This window comes from Thermobia domestica, chromosome 6 (genome assembly GCF_964235325.1).
Source record: "Thermobia domestica chromosome 6, izTheDome1.hap1.1, whole genome shotgun sequence".
NCBI classification, from domain to species: Eukaryota; Metazoa; Arthropoda; class Insecta; order Zygentoma; family Lepismatidae; genus Thermobia; species Thermobia domestica.
Window position 1 is genome coordinate 113,615,108 of NC_137459.1, and position 12,347 is coordinate 113,627,454.

Consider the following 12,347-nt stretch of genomic DNA (forward strand, 5'->3'; position numbering starts at 1 on the left):
AGACAGAAAAGCAAATCGCACACACACAAACACACACACACACACACACATACACACACACATATATATATATATATATATATATATATATATATATATATATATATATATATATATATATATATCGTAGATAAATTTTCGCACGCTCGAGGATTTTTACCAGTACCCTGGCCCCTTCCCCGCGTGGTCATTATTGGCACTAGGCCCCGCGCGCACCTAATGCAACTCTGCTGGAAGGACTCACCGTTCACACAATCTGAGAGCATATTGTTAGTTTCCTCTGACTAGCATGCATTTAATTTAGGAAACTTCTTAAGTCACAATAAAAAAGAGATGGAAACTACAGGAAGAAATTTAGGTCTAGTGTTGACGATTGTAAGATTAGATCTAGTACTTTACATGAGCCGTAAAACGTTTACCATTAGCTTCTAAATAGCCCTCCCTGCTGATTTACCCAAGCAGAATAGTCTGGGGTGTTCGGCTTTGGGTCATTAGGGATCGGGGTCTCTAATTCCTTCGACAGACATGGGCAAGTTCAACTTTCCTTGATGTTTCTTTGTGTTCCTGTCGTATCTGGTTGTCGCGGGAAGTGCAAGAAACTGAAACTAGAGAATGAAAAGAGAGAAAAAAAATGTTCCTAGAACGCGCGCCTTTCTTGCAGGTAATCCCGATGCGTTGTTTTGTGGAAGAGCGTTACTTAGCGCATCACAGTGATTCTATTTCCATCTTAAACAGAAGATCCACGTCACATATAGCCTTGTTGGTAAAAAAGTGATGCTAAACTTCAACAAACAAAAAATACGTTATAAATAACTGACAACTTTTAAAGAAGGTTTTTATGCCCTACATACATTTTCAAAACTCCGTAAATAAGATGTTGTTGATAGCATTTAAACATCTAAATAGAAAATAAAAGGTACAGTTGTATCTTATCATTTTGCTCTGCTGCTAGAACTTTTAATTTAAGTTTATTTGGTGTGTACTATTTACAATTCAATTTTCCGTAGAAAATTAATAATGAAATGACATAGGATCATTTAATGGCATTGACTAATTGAATATGAGTAAAATCATTAAAGTTGTTTACAAGAAAGAAAAAAGGAGTTTTTTTTTTTCTTGAAGAAGAGAGAAAATAAAAAAAGTAAACGTTTTCTCGAAGGGCTAACAAAATTTATCTCACTCTCTCTCAATGATGTGGCTGGTAAAATCGTTAGCTTAAAAAGAACTGTCCAATTGAACATACTTTTCTATAATTTGGAGCAAACTGAGCCTTGTTTAAGTTAAAGAACTTCGTACTTAACACGTTCATCCCGACATTTGACAATAATGAAGAAGCTATGCTTTTTGAAAACCCCGATGTGAGCAACAGGTGGCGCATGCCATTCTTCCTTCAACGTATTCAAAATATCGTATTCAATATTAAACTTAACACAGTACAATAAGATAGAAAGACCGTAACAATATTCTACTTTTCTAACTAAAAGCCTAAAAACAACTTATAGCCTCGAATAAATATCGTATACCACCGGTAGCGCACGTCGGGATGAACGTGATAAACAGTTGACTCATTTCCGAAAGTATTAACAAAATAAGCCGTTGAAATTTGCACCTTACTTTGGTGGCAACTACACAGCCAAAATTGATATTTTTCCTTTTGTATTATGAAATAAGAAAACTTGGCGACATCTAGTTTTATTATTTTGTTTTCATTGAATCTTCCTTCACTCATATCTGCATAATATTATAGTAGCATTTACACTTAACAAAAAATGACGTTACCAAAACATTTACCGGACATGATGCTCAAAAAGTTTGAGCAGCTTCACTACAAATCGCTGTCGTCATAAGGAGTTAATCCAGTTAATTAAAATTAATATATTTTTGTATATGAATTACTACTCCACACGCATACATACACACCAAGTCATTTATCTAACATGGATCCTAACATGGCACCATTGGGAAGTTCGAGCGCTGAATTGATATGAAGTTTTGTTGAACAAACTTCCAAAATATTCGAAGAAATTTACTAACAAGAATTTGGTTGTTAAAAGTGAAATATTTTGTGTAAAATATCGAAGTAATGAAATCTAAGACAGATGAGTAATGTGGTACAGTTGTGATAACGATGCGAGAGAGTTGTCCAATAGTTTCTACGTGAATTTTTATAGCTCTCATCCAGTTAAGAGAAATCGCACGAATAGGAACTGAATTATGAGCTTTGATTTCTGAACTACAAAACTCCCCTATCAGTACAATATGGCGTCGAATATGGTTGTATGTTCTTGTTCACCTGATGGAAGAAATCGTGAAACTCAGTTTAAGAAGTGTTATAAATGTAAAAAAAAAGTAGTAAAAAACAGTATACGCTGTGATGTTTGTAAACTTATATTTCATATTGGCAAATGTAGCGGTGTGAAGAAAACTGACATCAAAAATAAATGGTTTTGTATTTCATGTGTTGATTCTGTAATTCAAACAAGTGATGATCGACATGAGGTTTCAAGTTTTCAAGCAGTGTTAGATGAACTTCCTAAAATATATGAAGAGATTACTACATTACGTAAAATAATTGAGATTTTAAGTAATGATGTCCAGAAATTTGACCAGTATTATAGTAATGGATCGACTAACACAAGTGAAGTAAACAATACGTGGAGTAAGGTTGTGCAAAAAGGTGCTAAGTCCAGTGGCTTAAATGGTAACAAAAAAGTAGTAGACCTAAGCGTGGTGAGTAGTGAAAGCTGTAATATTTACAGTAGTACCAAATGTTCTTCCCAGCTGCGAAAAAATGGTGTGAGCAGTACTCTAAATTCACAGGATCTAAGTGCAAGGGTGCAAAATGTATCAGCTGCAAAACTGTCATGTACATCACCAATGAAGAGTGCAAATAAGGTAACTAATGTTAAAACAGTTGTAGGAACTGTTACTGAACTGACTAATGCTACAAGAGCTGATAAGTTAGTGATACCTACACAAAACCGGTATAGTGTTTTGATGGAACCTGATGTTGATGAAGTACAAGGAAAGATGTCTCCTACACGAAGAATAGTTCGGATGAAGTCGTCTGTGAATAATGCAGTGAAATCTACACCAACAAAGGAAGTATCAGGTAAAATTGTTATTTACTCTGATAGCCATGGTGGTTATATGTCCTCTATGCTAAAAGATAAGGTAAATAATATTGGTGTACAAGGTTTAATTAAACCAGGCGCAAATCTTAAAGAAGTAACCAAACCTATCATGGCATCTGTTGATAAACTCACAAAAGAGGATACAGTGATAATATTCGGAGGCACAAATGATGTGTCAAAAACTGAATCAAAAAATGTTATAGACACACTGCGTCAAAGGTTGCCTTATATGACACATACAACTGTAATAGTTGTAAATTTGCCTTATAGGCATGATCTAGCTGATTTCTTGTGTGTAAACAAAGAAGTGCTGAAAACAAACGAGAGTTTGAAGAGGTTGTGTAAGCACTTTGGGAATGTAAGGCTGTTAGATGTTAGTAGTATGCCAAGGGAATACCACACAAGGCATGGTATGCATTTAAATCGTAGCGGTAAAGATTACATTTGTAACAAACTAAGTGAAATGATAAAACACAACATAGTAACCTGTCCTATACCCCTCCCTTATCTAGAAAGTAGGAATGAAAATGTGGTAAATTCCTTTTTCAAATGTGGAAGAACTTCCTTTTTTTTAATTCACAGCCAGAAAAATTATGCAAAGGTCCATTAAATATTTATCATCATAATGCACAAGGGCTTGGTACACTCCGCATAAAAAAAAGCGACAGCTAACGCCGTGCAGCCAGGCCACCCAATATACACTTTCTTATCCCATAATCGTGTCTCGTAAAGAGATCCCCTCTCTCTCCTCCTTTCTTATCTCCCATAAAACATTAGCTAACAACATGAACGCAATTCTAGTTTCAAACTACACCTGCATTAGTATCAGTAAAATGAAATAACAAAACTGAGACGAAACAAAATTCATAATTTATTTTAGGGAGAAACTGAAACACACAATGAAAAATTTAAACCAATGGGTGTCTACTACACAGAGGTTCAGAAATGAGGCAGAGAGAGAGAGAGAGAGAGAGAAGGCGAAAGAAAAAGAAAAAGGAAAGGGGGAACAGATAAGAATGTGGAATTTTAAATTTAGTAATTAAAGAACCTAACATTATAAAGTTCCGTTACCAGAAATCCAACAGTAATATAGAAATAACGTTTATTTTATATTTTTTCAGGACTATTCGAATATACAGAGGATGCTTTAAACAATCACTAAGTCACTTTCAAAAAGGATAGCATACTCAATTTCCAGTCCAACTGTAGATCTCACAGACACACGTAAGATAATGTCAAAAGTTTAACACATATGCTTTGTTTCCGCGTGGTTCGGTTGTAAATTCGGTAGTGTTCATTGGACGTACTGATGCAAACTACATTCTAATAAACCCAGTAGGTAGCGTAGGTCATATCTTCTATTCCAGACTACTAATGCAAAGTGAACAAAAAAGGAAAAAAAAAACGAAAAGAAAAAGAGATAAGGAAAAAAAGATATAATTAAATGAGTGCTTTTTACTGATACATTTTTATCAGAAATATCCTATATTAAAAGTCCAAACCGTATCATAATGAAAAGTTACAAATGTTCAAATGGAAAATTGGATGTTCTTTATAGATGTATCAGACCTTCATGTTTCAATTTCAAAGTGAATAAATCACATTGACTTATAGGATGGAAACAAATTTGTGTCGAACTAGTATAAATAAAATTTTATTTTAAAATAACCAAAGAGGTTGCCATTTTCAAGTCTTTTCCGATGATTTATCTGTTCCGGACATCCAGCATCACTTTTTAATTCCCTTTAACCATTTTTAAATAATGTATTTATTATTTGTTAATTTGTTTCACACGGCAAATTTACTTTTATATAAAAAATATAATTCCAACATTTAAAAAAAAAACGAATAAATAAAAGTCTCACAATTCAATCATTTCAAATATATCTGTATCATATCCAAAAACTCAAAAATTGCTGCCAAGAGTCGTGAGGCATTGTGTTTCTGATTTATTTATTTTTGTTACGTGGCAAAGCTATATAACATTTAGTGGATTTACATATCCATTGATTGTCCAATACTTGACATGAATTACCACTTTCCACGCTGAATTTCAAACATTATTTAGCTTTGTTTATTTTTCACCTCTTGATCCTAATTCCGAAACAAATTTAAAATTCAGTAATTACATATATGGAGAGGACCAACATTTCAAGGTGGATGTGAAGGAAAAGACAAGTGCTGGGTCATATTGCCAATACTAAAATTCTATAAGGTAGCTGAATTCTGTAAAACTTTTAAATATACGGTGTATCTGAAAACACTGAACTACTGTCAAAATCTTTATATTTAGCTATATAATATAAAAACTGATGTGTGTATATATTTGTGTGTGTGTGTGTGTGTGTGTGAGAGAGAGAGAGAGAGAGAGAGAGAGAGAGAGATAGTAAGTTTTAGCACAACTCTGGAACGTCTGGATTTTATTCGAACTTGTTGCACACATTACTCACAGTCTGAAATAGTACATTGTCGTGGCAAGACCTTCCTAGCACAACTAGGGGAGACGAAACGGGCATACATTTAAAAATCATCGAAGATGACCGATATTAATGTTGAATCCATAGTTCTCGGAGTCCATGAACTCACTGAGGACAGTTCCTATGCACTTTAATTTCAATTTCAGTGACCCACTGAGCGTGAGACCTTCTAGCGCACATAAGGGGAGTAGGGTGATGGAACTATATATAAATAATAGAAAACGACCGATATGAGTGTCGAATCCGTAGTTTTCGGGATCGCTGAGATTAACAGTGACATGTGTGATGAAGGTTAAATCCAAGTTAAGCTACCTTAGTACTCCTAAGGGGCTGGGTGCGTTGATACGTAACATAGTTGAAAATGGCCGATATTAGTGTCGAATCCATAGTTTTCGTGATCCCTAAGTTGACTGGTAACAGTTTCCGAGCTCTTCTAAGAAGTGGGTAAGACCGTCTAGCACTTCTATGGAAAGAAAGGAATGGAGATAGAAGGAGATAGAAAACGACCAATTAATATCGAGGCCATACTTTTTAGTGTCTCTTAGACAAATAGTGACACCCTCGATGTCGTTTAAGTCCGATTTAAGCCCTCATTGTCACTAGGGGCGGGTGAAACAGGGACATGTATACATATCAAAAACAGTAATGATACTGTAGAACCATGAGTCTTCACTGTCGCTAAGTTAACTGGTCGTAGTCCTGATGCTGTTTAAATCTAAGTCCATCCTCAAATCGGGAAAAGGTTCTCTGAGCACTACTATGGGGAGTGGGAGGGGAAGTCATAAAATTGTTAAGAAATGGCCGATGTCAATGTCGAATCCATAATTTTCAAAGTCGCTTAGATATAACATGACACTCCAGCCGGCATTTAGGTTGAAGTTCAGCCCTCATTGGAACCTGGAATGGTGGAATTCTAACATGTAAACATATTTGTAAATTACCAATGTTAGTGAATTCGCGTTTCCGAAGTCGCTGAAATGAATGGTGACGATCCTAACGCCGTTTAAGTCCAAGTTCATCCCCATTTTCAAAGGATGGGGTGGTAAACGTGAAAAATAAAATGTCAAAAATAACTGAGATTCGTGCCGAATTCATAGTTTTCTGGATAGGGAAAACGTCTTACTCGTTTGAAACGAATTTTGGAAGGTAGTCAGTACCCACTTTAAGCTGTTTTTTATTGCTGTAGGACGAGCAATCGCAGGGTTCTGTTGGATTTATATATATAGTGATATGCTACGTTTGTATCCGTATGGCCAATCCCTTTCAACAATAAGACCACGGGGAGTTCCTCCGTGGCTAAGCTGTTAGCGTACGCGCCTTTGGCGTGGGAAACCTGGGTTTGATTCCCGGCGGGAGCTCATGTGGTTTTGATTCAACATTAATCAGTAGGTCCACGTCTCATATAGCCTCGCTGCTGAAAGGGACGCTAACTAAAATCAACTTAACTCAATAAAACCACGGAAACTACAATTTGAATTATTGGTTCCAAATTTTTTGTGTAGATTTGCCAGTTCTCGTTCGAGGTTTCAAGAACCGTGCCATTATTATTATTATTATTATTATTATTATTATTATTATTATTATTATTATTATTATTATTATTATTATTATTATTATTATTATTATTATTATATTCAACGTTCTGGGATCGTATTCAGCCCGTAAGTTTAACATTGTGGTTAGGGAATTGCTAAGGTTGGTGTCGTTGTATTAGGCAACCAGTAGAACAGTTGCAAATAGCGGGTTGACGAACATTACAGGTTCTTTGTTTTAATCTGATCTTAAATGGCAAAATATATTGCATCCTAGCAACCTCAAAGGCTTGTAGAGCCTCAATCAGGCGAATTCGCCTTTGGATTTATAAGAGAAGAAAGCATATTTGCATTTGGCTTCATATATAATTTCTCCAAGTCTTCTACGAACTCACCCCCAAAATCTATATATTAAAATGATACGCTTATGTGCTTGTCTATAGCAATTCATTCCTTTTGTGAGTCATCCTGTCTTTCGCATGTGTTCAAAAAGGGGCAAGTACAGCTGTAGTGAGGAAAGTGGGGAGAAGATTACTATTTATATTAGGATAACACGCCGTGTATACCTCACAGGTTCAGCTAATTCAAATTATAAAAGGAAAACATTCCAGTGTAAGCATCAAGTTAATTAATAATACTAAACAATCATGTTAATAAGTTTTGATTTGTACGCTGCCTGGCGCCAGTACATGTTGCTACAGTGCAAGCAATTTGAAGATTTGAGTTTCAATTGAGCAATTGAGTTTCACGGAATCAACCCTATTTATATATTTCAAACAGTACTACGTCAAGGTTTTACGTTTCAAATCTGTATGTCAAATGTACTAATACAGTGTTCACTTGTGTAATACGTATATATGTGTCTGCAAAATAAGCTTCTGTTAAAAATCGTTTAAGTCTATTACTTGAGCGATTATACCATTTTATTTTCTATATATGAAAATACATGTCCTTGAGGCCTCAGCACGGGCAAATTCAAATCATGAATTCATATTTATTAGACTGTCATCATCGAACCTCTTTGGACAGAAAACTGGAGTTCTGCACCTACAAAATCTGAGTATCGCATATCATTAATTCTTAGGTAGGAAACTCGAATTGTTAATGGTGGACAACATCGTTCTCATGAAGTTTCTCAAGGCTTCCCGTTTCCTTCCACTTTCTCACTCCAGCAATTCTTCCATTATCATTCACTTACTTTAATCATTGTCTCCTTTGCCTAACAGGCATAATAGTGGGACTTTAAACTAAATATATATATATATATATATATATATATATATATATATTTAGTTGTCACGGATTGTTAATTGCAGCTTCGCTAACACAGATACAAAGTATACGTTACTGAATATTAAGATTATGATGAAAGTGTGAATACGGTGGCGGTATACCAATCGGATTAATTACTGGTATGTATTTACAATGAAAGGCGATATAGTAGCAAGTTTGAATTTGCTTCTTTAGTCTGCGTTTAATTGTGATGCTATATTAACGCCGATTTTTTTTTTTTTTTTTTTGTGAAATTATGCTGAGGTAATGCCAAAGTGATAAAGCGAATAAAAGTTTCATTGTGTTCTGAAGTACTGTTATGAATACATAAAAATTGTAACTTTCCTGAAAGTAAGCAATTAATCAGCATGTGCATTAATAAGGATCACTATGTATTAGAAATTTGTTACGAGTAGATGAATCACAGTCCCTTATGCAATCTTTAAAAGAAGCAAATGATTTCAAAAGATGTTACCAAACAAATTTATTTTATTTTATATTTTCAGAGAGGCCTACTTTAAATTCAAAAGTTATTTACGCCGTGCGATGTTAAATATTAACATTGTGATCGTAAACGACTTTTCAACTTATTTTCTGTGAATGTGTTTCGATGATCACCTTCAAATCAGCGTTATCAACAACATATCAACCTACACAACCTACCTTATTTTCCAGACTCAAATAACCCACAATATTCGGAAAAGAATTTGTATTGCGGATTTGTTCATTTTTCCCTTAATCCATTCGTTTTGAGAAGTTAGAACTATTTGTATGATTCTGTCACGAGTTTAAAGAAATAAAAAATAATTTCACGGAAATCATGTTTTTACATCTTATCTTCTCAGCCTCAAAATGCAGTAAAATAAACGAAGGATACCTTTCGTGTAATGTCTTACATACCGTGAACAACACAACGTATCATTTCAATTATTAAATAATATAACACATATGCAACACATTTTATAGCCACAGCTAAGGGGCAATCCACTCATTACGTAAAGCTACTTTTGACTATTTTTACAACCACCCTCCCCTTTGTCACACTTCGTAACGCAAGGCCAAACCCCCCTCTTTCTTACGTAAAACTTTTTGATTTTTGTTTTTTCTCCAATTTTGCTTATTTTGGGAGTTACTTTTAATAGTAGAACTCTTTGTTACAAAATGCTCATATTCTGAATTTGTCAAAATATCAAAATATTAAAAAATGGAAGTACCGTAATAATATGTTAACCCCATAAGGTTTCTTAATTAACCAGTTTTAATTCTTCAAAATTGCATACTGTCGTTTTTCCAAGAAGATCTCACCCATTGTTTTAAGACACCAACAAGTGACATGGAGGAAATACTGCCGGAAGATGCAAGTGAAATGACATGGATCTTTTTCTCCGGGGTTCAGGATGCTTCGTGCATTTGAAATTCCCCAGCGTCGACGATGCAAAGAAGCTCTCTTCCTCGTCAACCATAGATTCAAAGCCGCTGCACACGTGAAGAAGCAAGAACATCTCGTTTATGAATATGTTTTCGAGCATCTTCTTTGGACTTCAGTTTAACCCTTTTCAAATTCTTGTTCTAAATCAGTCCCAGAATGCGAACAAACTCGATTTATCCAGAAATATTCAAATCCAATAATAATAATAATAATAATAATAATAATAATAATAATAATAATAATAATAATAATAATAATAATAGTACCAGATGAATTATATTTCTAATGTCTTATTTTGCTTTGCAAATCGTGGATCTTTCTGTCGCGGAAAATATTACTTCACGTAAAAGAGTTTCTTCTGTTTCAGATGTGAAACCCTTAAGAGAATAGAGCGAGTAATGATTCAAATTAAAAGTTTCAAACACCATTCTCAGTAAAAGCGATACCAGTGAAAAGGCGAGGGCATTGTCAAGCAGTAGCTATGATCACTAACAACTAACTCCAGGAAAGTGTGTGGCGTAAATGCAATGCTGCGATAGCCCCAAAAAGGAATTTTATTGTATTGCAATAAGGCAGGGCTCGTCACCAGTCATGCTGGTGTCTAGTAGCGTCCTCGAATTCCTTCTGCATAATTCAATTTATGTACGATATATGTTTGCAATTTCCCAAAACAACAGAAATATTTATGTATTTATTTATTTATAAAAAGAAAAGAACTGAATAAAATTATTTGTTTAAAAAGATTACATATAAACCTGAGAACAAAAATAAAAATTATAGCAAAACGTGCGTTACGTAACGAAGTCGTAAACCCGTTCCTGCCCCTTTCACACGTCGTGACGCAAGGCCGAACCCCATTCCCCCTTTGCCACGTTACGTAATATGTGGACGGTCCGTAAGGATAAAAATGAAGATATCTCTAATCATGAATTGACATTGCAATAACCCACATATAGTAATAATAATAATAATAATAATAATAATAATAATAATAATAATAATAATAATAATAATAATAATAAATTTTAGGGACATATTTGAGATGTCTTAATGGCACAATAAAGGCTGGTATTACTGTTTTTTTACGTATCCTTGCGGTTGATCTCTACTTGTGCAAAAAGAACCAAATACAGAATAGTCACATCATATAGATGCTACCGTATATATATGCTACAATAATTTTAATCATATTGCTATTGGCAATATTTGTATTAGTATTGCTTATGATTTCGATATAATTAACTAGGATATAAATATTAAAAATAAAATAATTAAATTCCAGTTTTGGTTCGGGAGTGGCTATTATACAGGGTGAGCCGTTCGAAAGTATGCCAAGTTTTAAACATATGTATTATTATTATTATTATTACAATGAAATATATATATATATATATATATATATATATATATATATATATATATATCTGTGTGTGTGTGTGTGTGTGTGTGTAACACACTCAAGTGTGATGACCTATGCTGAGGGTTGTCCTCATTCAATTTAGTGCACTTCTTAACACGACAGAGCACTGTAGATTGATAAATGTCTACAGATCTTCCAAGGTAAAGTTGTGCATAGCTTGTTGGATTAGATTGGACCAGATTGTAGTGTCCCGTTCATCGGAAAATATATATAGTACTTGGACGTACAGATTAACGTGAAATTAGAACCTGGAAGCTCTAACCGTGAATTGAACCCAGGTTTCCCGTAGTGTAGAGTACATAATGTACGAATTGAACCCAGGTCTCCCAGGCTCGTACGCTTACCATGTAGGCATAACAGTACTCGCGCATCACTTGTGATGCTTTATTTAAGTACTTCCATATTATTCTTATTGTTTTCGTCTTTTTATCCTTTTTATTTTTATTTTTTTCATAGTTAAGGATTGCAAATGGACAAACCAGGTGATCCCTTGTTGTCAGTCCGTTTTGTGAAAAAAAAAAAAATAATAATAACCAACGTCAGTGACTCTCATCAGGTATTGCATGTTGTATGCTGTTTGAAAAATAGTTCCTAATTTGTTTGGTATCAGATGGCTTCAAAATTTGTCTTTTATGATCAGATACACTTAGGAATTCATAATCCAAGAAAATAGAGTCCAATACCCGAGCTCTGATATTGTGCTCCAAACTCCGATCACCAGCCCTTTTCTGAGCATAAAGAGCAACAATGGGTCCCAAACCTTTCCCGTAACCTATCCAACAGCCATTGCCATTCGTTGTTGGCATCTAAGAGAAATATTTATTTTTTATGGTAACTGGGCACACAAAATAAACAATAAGTACATTATAATCACTTCATGTCAACTGAAACGTAATTTCTCATACAAAACAATTCTTAACTGACGACAGTTAATAATCAATCTCCACAATATAAACACAACATAAATATAAAATAATTTGCAGGGGAACCTAGCAATGTGCAATCTTAATAAACATTTCCAAATGGAGCCAGGTCTCCTGTTCCTTGCCTACCCTGTAAATATTCACCACTTAACCCTTAAGA